At 49.6% G+C, this 12758-nt stretch overlaps 1 long non-coding RNA gene across 1 annotated transcript; it reads right to left on the reverse strand.

Moving 5' to 3' along the window:
- Positions 1-1299: 1299 nt before the first annotated feature.
- On the reverse strand, positions 1300-12532 carry LOC126939843 (uncharacterized). Its single transcript, XR_007720465.1, has 3 exons — positions 12106-12532; positions 3361-3446; positions 1300-2931 (listed from the first exon to the last, which is right to left on the reverse strand). It is a non-coding gene; the product is annotated as an uncharacterized LOC126939843 (long non-coding RNA).
- Between the last annotated feature and the right edge of the window lie 226 nt (positions 12533-12758).

The raw sequence follows: 12758 nt of genomic DNA on the forward strand, positions 1-12758 counted from the left end.
TAAATGAAAAGATTCCTTTTCTAAGAGTGAATATTATGACCAAAGTCACCAGTGGTCATTTATTCCATCAAAAAAAGATGCCCATGACTATAGAAAATGTAAGCTGTGTTACTAAGAAGAGAAAAATAAAAGCACCAATTCCATTCCAAATCAGGAACCGCTCTGCCGCACGAGCTGGGGAGGGGTCTCCTCCGACCATGGAGAGGAGGAGGATGAGATCAGCCACTATTTACTGACTGAACTGTATCCGTGTGCACTTGGCATGCACTCCCTCGTGCCCTCAGCACGCAGACTCAGCCATGAGGAGAGGGACCTCATCAACCCTGCGTTACAGATGAAGACACGAACCACTGAGTGATTTGTTTCAGGTCAAAATGGCAGAGCTGGGATTCTCTCTGGATCCTAAGACTCCTTTACCCTACAAGGTACTAACCTTTTATCAGGGCAGCTGGCCACACAGACAGGTGAAATCCCTCAAAGAGCTGGCGCACACGGTACAGCTGTGTTGAAACTGGGCTGATAGAACCCAAAGCGTACTTCGTGTTTTCTTTCCGATGATGGACTGTTTCTGTTAGCGTCCGCCAGGTGTTTCTCTATAACCCTCCTCTTGTCCACCACCTCAGCCCACCCCATCCTCAGGGAGACTCTCTTAGGACAGGACCTTCGGCCATTCAGTAGGAACTTAGGTGACTTTAGCTCATTTGCAACATCCACCGGCTCTTTCGTACATGGGCTCCAGGGCAGGGTGGCAAAAGAATGAAGGGCGCCTTGAATCTCACTTTTTTTGGGTGAGCCTCTCCAAATTAAGGGCCATTTCTTATCATATTTTTTATTTTCATTGAGAAGGAGTCTCGCTCTGTCACCCAGGCTTGAGCGCAGTGGCGCGATCTCGGCTCACTGCAACTTCTGCCGCCCGGTTTCAAGCAATTCTTGTGCTTCAGCCTCCAGGGTAGCAGGGACCACAGGCACACGCCACCAGGTCTGGCTAATTTTTTTGTATTTTTAGTAGAGACGGGGTTTTGCCATGTTGGCCAGAATGGTCTCGAACTTCTGACCTCAGGTGATCCACCCGCCTCGGCCTCCCAAGGTGCTGGGATTACAGGTATGAGCCAACGCACCCAGCCATTAAGGGCCATTTCTAATTACTTTTCCCCTTCATAAACAGCCTGCTTTTTCTCTTTTATTCTTTCTTTCTGGTGTTGGGGTATGGAATGTATTAACCTTCTCCCTGTAATCCTCATGCTATCTGGAAACCTCTGGCTTTCTGAATTTTTTATTGAGTCTTAAATCTCTTAGCAGTGGCTTTGTATTTTTTATTACTTTTATAATTTTTTAATTACACAAGAAATACACGGCCAAGCACAAGATTAAAAAAAAAAAATCTGTCAACTATAAAAGGACCGCCAGCAAGGAGGGTAGACTCTTTATTTGGAACAGCTGAAGCCTTGATTTATGGTTGGCAGATGGCCCCCTTCTTAAGGACATGTGAGGGACACAGTTTCTAATAGCAGTAACATGTCCTTATGGGGGAAAACTAGTTGCAGTTTGCAGCCCGCCACCAGCTGGTGAGGGCGGCCTTTCATTTCTCCACGCCTGGATCACCCGACAGCTGAGAGCTTTAATAAAACAAGTGTGCCTAGGAATGTGGGGTGAGCGAGCCACTCAGAACACAGATGTCTTTTTACACCCCTATCAATAATCCCAGTGCTAAAAACAACAGCGGCTGGGAGGTTCTGAGGCTGCTTGCTGGATCTGAGCGGCGATCTGGTTACCCTCAGCCATGCCAAGACATTCTGGAGGCGCTCATGCCCCAACTGCAGGCCATCCGGAGCCAGGGGATGGCACAGATTGTTTTTATCTAAGGTGTTTCATGCTTGCCAAGGTAGTGAGGAGCACGAACTCCCAACTCCTGGGCTTTGATGAGTCTTCTTCGGGTGACGTTAAACGGGACATGGTCCTTGTTCAAAGTCCTGGGGAGATTTAGGAGGGGGATGATAGACACCCTTAGGTGGCCTTCATGGGGAAGCCTGGAGCAAGCTTGCTGAGAGAAGGGTAAAGCATATGGAGAGGTGTCACTGACATAGGACTCCTCAGTGACTCAGGGATAATGGAGACAAGGTAAGGTGACGCCTCACACCTCAAGGAAGGTAAAGGAAATAAAACTTCCCCAATAAGAGTGATGAAAGAACACAACCAAACCAAGCCCATAGGGGTCCTGCGTGATAGAGGACGGTGACAGGGTGGCACGCTTTTACAGTCAGAGAACCAAAGAAAGCCCATCTTTTGGATTGAGTTCCTAGCAGGAAAAGCCAAGTGTTGGGGCAATCTATGTGGCCTTGGGGAAAACAAATTCTTTCTCTGTTGACTTTCTGCCTCCACATTTCGGTAATAAAGAGAGGATAAGGCGGCAGAAGTGATTCCTGACAAATCTGTGAGCAACCCTTGGTTTTCTTGGCCTGGGGAGTGGGGGTGGCTGTCTGCAATTTACACTGCTCAGAAGCCTGAAGAGAGGATCGAGCGTCCTGGCAAAGGCCTGGTGGGGAGGGATGCTGCCGGGCGAAGCCAGGACACCGTTAGCAAAAAGCCCAGGGCCAGCCAGAGCTTCCTGCTCCAAACTTTACTCCTAGAAATTTCAGATCTGTGTTTCCTTATACATGTATTGATGCATCTGTCATTTACCAACTGCCTATGACATGCCCAGGAACAGGGGATGGGAGAAGCAGAGATACCCAAGAAAGACTGGGGAGAGGGAACGAGGAAAGAGCTCTTAAAGCCCGAAGGCTCCGAATGAGGATGGGAGGAGGGGATGGAGGGAGATGTATTTCCAAACATGACCCAGCCTCGGCTCCAGAAGGGTGAGAAGATCATCCATAGCAGCTGTGCCTATTTTGGGCCTGGGGTCTCTGTCCCAAGAGTAACAGGTGTTGAGACCTGAAAGACAGGTGCATGTTTATTTTGAGGGCCTCATGGCATCATTTCCAGAAACGAAGACTAGCTTTTCAATTCATTATCTCCAGCTAGAATCATCCAATGTCTTCCTTTTCTGCTTCCCTAGTGGCCCACCAGCCTGTGGCTATCGGAGCCTGCCTCATCACACGGGCGCACCGAGGGGGACTTGCAGGTTTCTGGGAAGGGGAGAGGTTTGGGCTATGTGACCGTCTCTGGACTGGTGAGGGGTAAAGTACACATTCTCCTCTCAACCACATCCCCCTCCTGAGGAGGCCACACAGGAGAAAGTCAAGTCAGGAAGGAAGGAAGACAACGAGGTGGATACAAGCTGGCCTTCTCTTGCCACCCCACCCCAAGGTGGGTACCCCAGCACCTGTCTGTGCTGACAGAAAGACAACAGCAGCCACTCACAGAGAATTCTATCTAAACATGAGCATAATTTCCAGCACTGTCCCACGAGGTAGGCAGAGGCCATGAGCTTTCAGATGTGATGTTCCCTGTTGAAAAGCAGATTAAAAGGACATGAGGCCGGGCGCGGTGGCTCAAGCCTGTAATCCCAGCACTTTGGGAGGCCGAGACGGGTGGATCACAAGGTCAGGAGATCGAGACCATCCTGGCTAACCCGGTGAAACCCCGTCTCTACTAAAAAATACAAAAAACTAGCTGGGTGAGGTGGCGGGCGCCTGTAGTCCCAGCTACTGGGGAGGCTGAGGCAGGAGAATGGCGTAAACCCGGGAGGCGGAGCTTGCAGTGAGCTGAGATCCGGCCACTGCACTCCAGCCTGGGCTACAGAGTGGGACTCCGTCTCAAAAAAAAAAAAAAAAAGAAAAAGGAAGAAGTAGTTTTGGGCAGTCTCTTCCTGCATGTCATGGCTCCATTGAAACCACTTTTTGGCTTGTAAAGGCTGGCGATATGAAGATCTGGCAAGCTGGGGTACACGTGGTTCAGCAGCCATTTGGCCCCAAAGTGTGTAGTGTTCAAGACAGACAATGTCACAGCTGAGTCCATTCAAGTTAGTTAATACTGCTTAGTCATCCTTAATCAAGCCTATTTGAAACACAACTCTGACCGGTCACTGCTCTCCCCAGACACTGTCAATGCCCCGCCCGGCCCACCAACAGTTTGGTACACTTGCCTCAGATGGATATTGGATTTTTTTTTTTTTTTTTTTTTTTTGAGACAGAGTCTCGCTCCGCTGGAGTGCAGTGCAGTGGCGCTATCTCCACTCACTGCAACCTCTGCCTCCTGGGTTCAAGCGATTCTCCTGCCTCAGCCTCCCAAGTAGCTGGGACTACAGGAGGTGCACACCACCACACCCAGCTAATTTTCGTATTTTTAGTAGAGACAGGGTTTCACCATATTAGACAGGCTGGTCTCAACTCCTGACCTTGTGATCTGCCCGCCTCAGCCTCCCAAAGTGCTGGGATTACAGGCGTGGGCCACCACGCCCAGCCTCCTCAGATGGATGCTCAACCTGGCCTTCCACCTGTGCCTGCAGACATGGCTCCCCTTCGCTACTCCCGCCCAGCCACCTCCCCTCGAAATCTTAACACACCTCAGGCTGTCTTGGTCCTCCCCACCCACCAGTGGTTACGCCCCTATCCTTTGTGCACCTTTTTAGGGGCATTTTTAAAAACTCCCTCTACTCTCCCTGAGTAGCAGTCACGACTTACGCTGTCTTACTCACCTTTGTTTGTATCACAGTTCCTATTCCCAATGCTTTGTATTTTCAAAGCCACACACACAGTCATTGGAAGAACACTCAAGTAGGAATGAGAAAATCTGGGTTTCAGTCTTAACTCCTTTCAGTTTCTTTCACAATCTTTGTCATCTCAGTCTCCAGGTTTCTGGTTACTTACTTGAAAAAGGAGAGATCTGAACTATTTTAAGGGTTTCTAAACCTAGCTGGGCATCAGCATTGCCTGGTTTACTTTTTTTTCTTTGAGATGGAGTCTCACCCTGTTGCCCAGGCTGGAGTGCAGTGGTGTAATCTCGGCTCACTGCAACCTCCACCTCCGGGGTTCAAGCGATTCTCCTGCCTCAGCCTCCTAAGTAGCTGGGACTACAGGCGCCCACCACCACACCTGGCTAGTTTTTATATTTTTATTAGAGACAGGGTTTCACCATATTAGCCAGGCTGGTCTCAAACTCCTGCCCTTGTGATCCACTTGCTTCGGCCTCCCAAAGTGCTGGGATTATAGGCGTGAACCACCATGCCTGGCTGCCTGGTTTACTTTTTAAAAAAATATTCAGAATTTAGGGCTGCACCATTAGAGATTCTGATTCAATAGGTTGGGTTGGAGCTTGGGAATCTGCATTTATTTTTTTATTTTTTCTTTTTCTTTTTTTTTGAGATGGAGTCTCGCTCTGTCACCCAGGCTGGAGTGCAGTGGCGCTATTTCGGCTCACTGCAAGCTCCGCCTCCCGGGGTCATGCCATTCTCCTGCCTCAGCCTCCAGAGTAGCTGGGATTACAGGCGCCCACCACCACGCCCGGCTAATTTTTTGTATTTTTAGTAGAGACGGGGTTTCACTGTGTTAGCCAGGATGGTCTCGATCTCCTGACCTCGTGATCTGCTCGCCTCTCCCTGGTGATTCTAATGACCAGCCTAAAGGTAAACTTTTAGAGCAGTTGTTTTAAAAAGCAGATTCCTGGGCCCGAAGCCAGATCCACAAAACAGGAATTTCCAGAGGAGAGACTTGGTAACCTGCACAGTTAATAAGCCCCCACGTGACTTTCATTGCAAAGCTTGTCTGGGAAATGCAGACCTAGATCCCTGCTACACAAAGTTTTCCAAAGACCAGCAGTATTGTGTCACCTGGCAGCTTGTCAGAACTGCAGAGTCTCAGACCGCTTCCTAGGCCACTGGATCATAATCTGCATTCTAACGAGATCCCTGGGTGACTGGCTGGCACAGCGGGGTTTGAGAAGCATGGCTCAAAATCAGTGATTCTCAAACTTGAACATGCCTCGGAATGCTCTGCAGGGCATGTTGAATGAAACCCACCTCACCAGACCACACCTTCCAGGTTCTGATTCTCAGGTCTGGAGTGGGGCTCAAGGTTTTACAGTTCTAGCAAGTTCCCTGATGATACTGATGCTGCTGGTCCAGGGACCACCCTTTGAGAATCAGACCCTGGAGGATTTCTCAAAACTCCATGTCCAAGAGTGAAATCTCTCCATTCTGTTTTTTGTTTGTTTGTTTGTTTGTTTTCTCTTGCTAATCTACTCTGGCACTCAGGCACTCATAAAATCCTATTCGCCACCCTAGTGTCTAAGATTCTGGGAATTAATTAACAGTATCACCAAGTGCTAAGCTGTTGGCACAGACAGCACTTGTTATAAAAGTTTCCAGAAAATCAGTCTCGAGGCTGGGTGAGGACATCCACATGGAGAAGTCCTTTCCTCCTTCCTCTCCCTTGGATTGGATATGTGGTGGCTGGTGATGCTACTCCTGGGACTGTTATGTCCAAAGTGGCTGGGAGGCCAGGTGCGGTGGCTCACACCTGTAATCCCAGCACTTTGGGAGGCCGAGGGGGGGGGGGTGGATCACCTGAGGTCAGGAGTTCGAGACCAGCCTGGTGAAACCCCAACTCTACTAAAAATACAACAATCAGCTGGGCATGGTGGTGGATGCCTATAATCCCAGCTACTCGGGAGACTGAGGTGGGAGAATCACTTGAACCCTGGAGGCGGAGGTTGCAGTGAGCCAAGATCATGCCATTGCACTCTGGCCTGGATGACAGAGTGAGACTCTGTCTGAGAAAGAAAAGAAAGAAGAAAGAAGAAAGAAAAGAAGGGAGGGAGGGAGGAAGGAAGGAAGAAGAGCGGGAGGGAGGGAGGCAAGGAAGGGGAGAGAAAGAGAGAGAGAGAGAATGAAAGAAGGAAAGTGAACCACAACACCCTGCTATAGCTTTAAGACTTTAAAACCCAGTCTTGGCAGGGGTCGGTGGCTCATGCCTGTAATCCCAGCACTTTGGGAGGTCAAGGTGGGCGGGTCATGAGGTCAAGAGATTGGGACCATGTTGACCAACATAATGAAACCCCATCTCTACTAAAAATACAAAAATTAGCCAGGCGTGGTGGTACGAGCCTGTAGTCCCAGCTACTCAGGAGGCTGAGGCAGGAGAATAGCTTGAACCTGGGAGGCGGAGCTTGCGGTGAGCCGAGATCGCGCCACTGCACTCTAGCCTGGCGACAGAGCAAGACTCCACCTCAAAAAAAAAAAAAAAAAAAAAAAAAAGAAACTTCTCCCCACCACTTTCCGTTTCCAAAAAAAAAAAAAAAAAAAAGTGGCCTGGAGCTGCCAACAGGAGGCTGTTTTGTTGCTCGGAAGCTGATTTCTCACACCCGTCCCTGGAACTGGAAACTTGGGCACAAGTTCTGAAGAGTATGCAAGCCACAGAGACAGACGGTCTGTGCTGACCTTCCTGTTTCATAGATGAGGACAAGGAGGGGCAACTGCTTCCAGGTCACCCCATCTGCCTGTGGCTGTGCTAAGACTGTGCATGGCAATTTCCTGCCTGCCGGAAAAATCAGTCTCAGCAACACTGACTCTCACTTTCCTGCTCCTGCCTCATCTGTTCACGCAGCCTCCCTGCTGCCCCACCTCAGCGGACACCCGTGCAGCTGCCCAGGCAGAGGCTCGCGTGCTCCAGTGCTCTGGAAAACGCTCTCTCCCAGACCACTCCTGGCCCTCTCTGTTGCTCTGTCTGGCATCACCCTTCATGCCTTGGCACCAGAGCCTGCCACTAGGTGGCACTGCTGCTCTGCCAGGCATCCGGGTCTCCAGCCTGGCCTCACCCTGAGTGCTAAAGTTCTTGAGGTGCCAAAGCTGACCTGTGGCTCCTGCAAGGTGTGGGTGAAAAATAGAAGACTCCCTTACAGAAGTCCAGAGCCGTGCCGTGCCGCACCAGAGTAAAGGCAAGAGAAGTCATTTAGGCTCATAAAGGCAAGAACACCCATCCCGTCTTCATTGAAAACTTTGTTCATCATGGGTGTTTTTTGCACTAACCTCAATTTTAAAAAATATTGCAATACAATAGGATTAATTTTGATTACTGAGGGGTTTTTTGTTTGTTTGTTTTTGAGAGAGAGAGAGAGTCTCACTCTGTCACCCAGGCTGGAATGCAGTGGCGTCATCTTGGCTCACTGCAACTCCCACCTCCCAGGTTCAAGCAATTCTCCTACCTCGGCCTCCCTAGTAGCTAGGATTACAGGTGCACGGCACCACACCTGGCTAATTTTTGTATTTTTAGTAGAGACCAGGTTTTAGCATGTTGGCCAGGCTGTTCTTGAACTCCTGACCTCAGCTGATCCACCCACCTTGGCCTCGCAAAGTGCTGGGATTAAAGGCATGAGACACTGTGCCTGGCCTCGATTACTGAGGGTTTTTTGCAGTCCCCTTAGATTTGAGCCTGAAGAGGGTGCCTCACTTGCCTCCCTCTAGTCCTGGCACAGGCCGCAGCAATGTGGTTTGTGGTCCAGCATCTTGAAGAGTTATGACAATAGCTATTTTCTCTGTGAGATCCCAGTGCTGGGCTGGGGCAGATATGAGGGCAGCCACCATGCCTAGGGACAGAGGTGTTGGGCTGGGTCAGTTCACTGTCACTGGCTGGAGCCAATTCCCCGCAGGCCCCTTATTCTCCCTGTGAATCCCCTTCTGCCAGCCCATACCCTCAGGTCCCCAGAGAGTTCTGAATTCCAGACTGCCCCTGCCTGGCCACATGCTAAAGCCACTGCTATTGAAAGAGAGAGGTCTCTGGCCCCCACCAAGCGTGTCGCCCTGCTTTCTGGAGCACTCCCCTGCCCTCTGTGTGGCTGGAGTAAATTCACTTCCTGGGTGAGTTAAAGGCCTGTAACTCCTTCATGGGCACTGTTTAAGCTCCTGTTTCTTCTCTCTCTCTTGTTTGTAGAGGGACCTATTTTATTTTATTTTATTTTATTTTGTCTCTATCTTAATGAGCTGGTATGTTTTGTAGCTTCTGGTGACATCTCTTAATGCTCCTACTTTCTCTCCGTGCGTTCAGTCTCCCCTCCAGAGTACAGTGAAAAAAGATAAAGTGATACAATCTGCCCACCGAATCCACAGAAATGTCAGGGTCTAAGCACTCGGTCACTCCGAATCTTGGCTTACAGCCACCTGAGGAGCTTTCAAAAATCCCAATGCCCAGGTCCCACCCAAGACCGATTAAATCAGAATATCCGGAAGTGCAGCCCCAGGCCTCGGTAGATTGCAATACCCTAACTCTCCAGATGAAAACAATACCCGGCCAAGGGTGGGAACCAGCGCACCAAAAACAGGCCTGGGTTTTACAGAGCCAAGGCTGTCACCTGCAGGCAGGAGTGGGTACTGCAGCCCACTGGTAGGATCACAGACTGGGAGAACTGAACATCAAAGGCTTTCCTGGAGGGTGGGGTGCAATCACGACCCGCAGCAGCTTCAACCTCCCAGGCTCAAGCGATCCTCCTGCCTCAGCCTCTGGGACTACAGGTGCACAACACCATGCTTCTTGTTTTGTTTTGTTTGTTTGCTTTGGTTTTTTTTTCTTTGTTTGAGACGGAGTCTCACTCTGTCGCCCAGGCTGGAGTGCAGTGGCACGATCTCGGCTCACTGCGAGTTCCACCTCCCAGGTTCACGCCATTCTCCTGCCTCAGCTGGGAAGGAGTAGCTGGGACTACAGGCGCCCGCCACCACGCCCGGCTAATTTTTTTTTTTTTTTTTTTTTTTAAATTTTTAGTAGAGATAGGGTTACACCGTGTTAGCCAGGATGGTCTCGATCTCCTGACCTCGTGATCCGCTCACCTCGGCCTCCCAAAGTGCTGGGATTACAGGCGTGAGCCACCCCACCTGGCCGCACACCACCATGCTTTAATTTTTTTTTTTTTTTTTTGGTAGAGACAGAGTCTCACTATGTTGCCCAGGCTGGTCTTGAACTCCTGGGCCCAAATGATCCTCCAGCCTCAAGCCTCTCAAAGTGCTAGAATTACAGGCATGAGCCACAGCACCCTGCCGTAGCTTTAAGACTTTAAAACCGAATCTTCTCCCCACCACTGACTCTCCTGTATAAACATCCCAGTAACTTCCAACCCAAGCTCTTTCAAAGTTATCCCACTTTTTCCAGCAGAGGGCAGCCCCTCCTGGCTAGCAATATGCTTTGTCACACAGCTGAACTCCCTTTTGAGAGCTCCACCTCCTGGCCCTGGGTCTGGGCGCTCGAGATACACATGGAATAAACCTGATCTCTTGGATCTTCCAGGGTGGTTAGACAGCCACCATACTCCTATGAACCCCTGTTCTCTCAAGGTGAAGGAGCTCCAGTTCCTATACCCTGCCCCCTCCTTCCTAGACCAGCAAGATCCCTTCATCAGGGATGACACCCAGAATTTAGTCTACAATTTAAAAAAGAATTATAGAGATAATATATGCTCATATTAAAAATATATTTGTAAAACATAAAATAGAAAGTGTCCCTCCCTGTCCATTCTCCTCAATCCCACTATCTGAGGTATGGGGTGGGGTAAGGTGGGGAGGTCCCATCGTTAACAGATTGGTGGCACCCAGAACTGAATGTCATATTCTATCTATCTATCTATCTATCTATCTATCTATCTATCTATCTTCTATTTTTTGAGATAGGATCTTATTCTCTCACCCAGGCTGGAGTGCAATGGCGCCATCTCAGCTCACAGCAGCCTGGACCTCCCTGGCTCAGGCGTTCCTCCTGCTTCAGCCTCCCCAGTAGCTGGGACCACAAGCACGCGGCACTACATCTGGATACTTTTAAAAAATTTTTTGTACAGACAGGGTCTCACTATGATGCCCAGGCTCGTCTCAAACTCCTGGGCTCAAGAAATCCTGCCCTGTCAGCTTCCCAAAGTGCTGGAATTACAGGTGTGAGCCATCACACCCAGCTGAATGTCATATTCTTGCAGCAAGAGTGAGTTCCTCTCTGAGCCTCAGTTTCCTCCTCTGTAACATGTGAATAATTATAGTACTTGCCCTAAAGGATTTCTGCTACGAAGCAAATACAAGGCCCTGCATGATGCCTATCACATGTTATAACCGTAACTGCATTGTCTCAGACAATGGGTGGAACCAGATGGAGTCTTGAAGTACATTGACTTTTCCTGCTTATTACACTCACATCACAGCAGAACTGGGTTCATGTGGGTTAGTAAAATTAGTCCTAAAGCCCCAATGCTGAGGACATCCACTAAGTAATGAGGAAAAGGAGCTCCCACACCAATCCTTTTAAACTGAGGTGCAGTTGATGGAAATGACCACCAGAGGGCAGGGCTGGGTCACTTATGAGGGGAATCACTTTACGGTCCGTCAAATGCAGGCCCACCAGGGTAGCTGCTGTGGAGGCTGCCTCAATTCTAACCACCTTGAGTTGAGTCTGGGGGTGTCCTGTCTGCTAATCTGCCCAGGTCTGAGCTCAGCAGAGTCCCTTAGTGTCAGGTTATCCAAAAGTGGATGTGCCCAGACTCTTCTCTGGTTCCCATCTGCAATGGAGGGTCACTGCAACATCTTCAGACTCCAGTTCTGACGTCCCACCACAGGTCCTGCACCTGCATCGCGCCCCTTCCACTCACTCGCCTGCACCTGTGGCAAAGCAATCGTAAATGACAGCATTTCCCGCCAAGCGTGGCCTGAGAATCTTTCTGGGCGTCTCACGCCAGACCGTGGCTACCGACGGCTCAGTGACATCAGCGGCACCGTCATTCAGCAGATATTTCTGGTACCTCTATGTGCCAAGCACTGTTCTACTTGACATCCCTTCCCTGGCCCAAGTCAGGCCCAAACCAAGGGTCGGTTTCTCTGACACAGACTGAAATTTCTTGGTCTCTCCAAATTCAGAATGAACCTGGGCTGCTCTCTGCAAGGGTGCCCCCCGCACTTACGGGCTTACCCTGACAACAGACATAAGATGAGAAACCCCCAAAGCTGAAATTCCCATACGATACTCGTAGTTGGACCCTGCCATGCTCCCTTAGCCAAATTCAGAAGAGTAACCACTCTCTCCCTGCCAAAGTTGACTCATCTAACCTCAAATAACCCCCATAAGAGTCTGACCCAGAGCTGAGACAATGCCCTAAATCAGACTCTTCTTCCTTCACCCTATTCTTACCAAGAAGTGAAGAAATACTCACAGAGACTCTACTTCCCACGACGGGTTAGATGTCAAACATCCTCTCCCTTCGAACATCCAAATGCTGTTGGAGTTGGCAGACACGTGCTGTGCCTGCGGGTTTGCATTTAAGAATGTTTTGAGAATGTTTGCTCCTCAAGGAAAAGAAGGGAAAATGTTCTTGTAGGATTATGCAATTTTAGAGAAAGGGAAGCTGAGCAGGTCCTTGATATGAGCACTGCAGACTATTTTCAGAAAGGGGAGAGGAAGGATACAAGGAATCAAAGTGTTTAACGCTGCTTAGATCAGACAGATCACAAAATATTTGTGGGGGATTTATCACTAAGATGGAATTTAGCTGACTGCATGGTATAAGATGCTGAAGATAGCCATGCAAGAAGAAACGATTTCAGCCTGTTTAATCACTCCAGGAGAAAGGCAGAGACATACCAGAGAGGCTCGCAGCGGAGTGACCTTATGAGGCTGAGTCAAGCGAAGGCGTGAGGGCTGAGGCCTGATCTCATTTATGTACCTATGAGCCAACTTTGCAGAAATGGGGGGAGCAGAAAGGAAATGATGGTTAACATGAGAGTTCAGGGATCAGAAGACAGTGTTCAGCAGTCACCTGGTGACCCAGCCACAGAGCCCAGAGGGAGCCACGTGCATGTTAATGGG

Source organism: Macaca thibetana, chromosome 16 (assembly GCF_024542745.1).
Source record: "Macaca thibetana thibetana isolate TM-01 chromosome 16, ASM2454274v1, whole genome shotgun sequence".
In the NCBI taxonomy this organism is placed as follows: Eukaryota; Metazoa; Chordata; class Mammalia; order Primates; family Cercopithecidae; genus Macaca; species Macaca thibetana.